This window comes from Sapajus apella, unplaced genomic scaffold, assembly GCF_009761245.1.
Source record: "Sapajus apella isolate SASKATOON/1434 unplaced genomic scaffold, GSC_monkey_1.0 scaffold16, whole genome shotgun sequence".
Taxonomy (NCBI): domain Eukaryota; kingdom Metazoa; phylum Chordata; class Mammalia; order Primates; family Cebidae; genus Sapajus; species Sapajus apella.
In genome coordinates, this window is record NW_022436956.1 from 32,165,518 (window position 1) to 32,168,600 (window position 3,083).

Consider the following 3,083-nt stretch of genomic DNA (forward strand, 5'->3'; position numbering starts at 1 on the left):
ACAGCAGCCACTGGAAAGGAATATGAAGCTACAGTAGAATTTAGGATTTTCCTTCTCTACTATCAGGCTCAGAAGTCTGTGTTTCTCAAATGCTTCTCAGGAGACTCTAGACATCATTTAGTTTTTAAAATTATTTCTTTGGCAGCAGCCGCATCTGCTAAATGGGTCGCTTCTAAGACCGGGTATGGTGGCTCATGATTGTAACCCTAGAACTTTGGGAGTCCAAAGAAGGCAGATCACCTGAGGTCGTGAGATTGAGAACAGACTGACCAACATGGAGAAACCCCGTCTCAACTAAAATACAAAAATATTAGCCGGGCATGGAGGCACATGCCTGTAATCCTAGCTACTAGGGAGGCTGAGGCAGGAGAATCGCTTGAACCCAGGAAGCAGAGATTATGGTGAGCTGAGACCACACCATTGCACTCCAGCCTCTGGACAACAAGCGCAACACTCCGTCTCAAAGAAAAAAAGGTAGCTTCTTCACCACCCCTGATATTTCTTTCTATGGGGAGGAGTTCCTATACCCTATAGCTTTAATACTTCTGATCTGCCCATTTTCTCACTAATTGGTGAATTTGGAAGCAGAAGTTCCTTTCTGAGTAGTCGGCTTTTAACTGCTACAACCTGAACAAAAGCCTTAAGTCTTAGCTGCACAGCATTGTAACTTTTGAGGATGATTACAGTTTAAGGAGGCTAATACCAGAGGCAGAACCTGACCCATGGGTGGTTTCAGAGAAATGTCCGTTGAGAGCCACTAAGCCTCAGCAAAGATACTAGAGACCTCGGGTCTCAGCAAAACCTGCAGAAAGAATATTTGGTGGAGGCAAGAGGACTGCAGCTGGAGGAAGTTCACCCAGAAGCTGGGAAGCAAACTGATTGCTCTGTCCTCAGCAAACTTATAGGCCCATGGTAGGCACAGGGAGCATCTTAGTACTGGCAAAAGCAGTTCAAACTTTAACTACACGTAACATACCTGTGTGGACAGCAGGACCTCTGCAGATACCTTGGAATATGCTGGGAAATCTGAGTCAATAGGAACATCTGAGGCAAGGATCCAGTTATAGGGAAACACAAGTCTTTATTCCTATAAGCCTCTGAGACAGTTATAGCACAACATTTGGTATTTTTTTTAAGTTGAAAGGAAGGTAAACTCATGTGCACTACAGAGCAATAGGGAGATTCATATATATCCACACTAACTTTATATAATTTATCATCATTTATATCACACTAGCTTCATATATCCATACTAGCTTTATATTATTTGTGTCCAGCCAACATAAGATCTTCTATGTTGGCTATCTCAACTTCCATTCTATATTCCCAAGGGGAAAACTGCAACAAGGTCTAAGCTTGAACTAGTAAGTCTTGTAAATGAACTCAAGAATCATCCCCATTCAGTGGTATCTCATTTGGTTAATTTCTTATGAGGAAGAAACTTTCCCCAAAAGGCAGTTTTCTTTAACCTAAACCACTTCATAGCTAGAGGGAGTGGAATCACTACTTGGCAGAGAACTAAGAGCGCTTTCTCATAAGACAGACTCTATCCACGAACACAAGATAGAGCCTACACTTATATTAACACTGGGTGTTGGCAGGGGAGGGGCAGAAACATAATGGGGAAATGGAATGCAGGGATTTTTGTATATAGCAGATGACAAATAAAGTCTTCTTGTAAGTCCCAGAGATTGGAACCACTCCCATTGCAAATGTCTAAACTTTTTAAAAAGACAGCAATATTTCAAATGATATTCTATTGGAAAGGAGAATGGATGTACAGGTGGATATTCCTCCAAGATATGGTAGATACAAAAGGTCATAATAGTTTGTCTAGGAGATTTCTCCCTATTCAGCTTTGACTCACAGCATACATTGTTAGGAGGATTCTGGAAGCTTGACATTGACCTTCTTGTATCTTAGAGACATTAAAACAAAGAAGGCTTCCTTATTTCTACTTTTCACTCAGGAACCTTGGGGTATTTGGTAACATGAAATACTGAGTTCTAGGGAAATAACGGTCCCTGGGATAACTGCTCTAGAGCCTGAGAATTGATTTTTTTTTTAATTTGGTGAATATGGCCAGTACTGACAAATGAGTGCAGCATACTAAAATGAAACACCAAAGTTGTTCTTCAGAACAATTCTGGAGTCCCTGAAGGACCCATAGTCCTGCCAGCAAGACGAATCCCAAGCTACAGCTGCCACAGGAGCCTACCCCACACTCTTCCTGAGACTGAGCAGAAAAACAAACTGAGGAAGGCACTTTCATTTCTTTAGATTTTTAACTCACAAGAGTAGGAGCATTTAAATTACTGAGGGGGTTCAATTCCCAGAGACTTTCATGTCTTTTAACTTTAGCTTGCAAGGGTATTTAATCCTCAGGCCTTAATTTCTCTCTGGGAATTTGATGATGAGAGGAGGCTTAGACCCAAATGTGGAACATTTCTATCTTGCCAGACCTTTTATTACTACAGGGTCACCATGCACTTCATTTTGGAGCATTTTATGATATCACTGGATCTCACTGTAGAACTTCTGACAACGGTGACTAATAGAAGAGCAAAGCAGTAAGAGGTGTCCTCTCCATGGTGAAGAGCGTTTTTAATTGTTAACATTGTTCAGAATTGTTGGTGCATGTTAATAATTAGAAGACACACTATTGCCTAAACCAAGGGTGGAATATCCACTGAAGGGTTTCTCCTCTTGGGAAACCATTTCCAGATAAGCCACAATTGGGAGTACAGCGGGTAATTTAGGATGGGAAATAGAATAAGGAATGGATTTTCTTAGCCTTGGATGTAGAAAGTACTTAAAATTAGTTTAATTAATGTACATTTCCGACTTATTTCAGAACCTTGTAGAGGTGAAAACTCACTTTGCCTCTCAATAGTCCCAGGATCAAAGCCACAGGATCGGAGGTTGTGATTGAGGCAAGGGCCTTGTGAAAGCCTGCTTACCTCCTCGCATGAGGGGGATAGATAGCCAATAGACATCCAAATAGAGAGACAGGAAGTCAGACTGCCTTTCTTTGCTAATTTTATGATTCTTTACCTAGATAATCCCCTAATCTCTCCTAGATC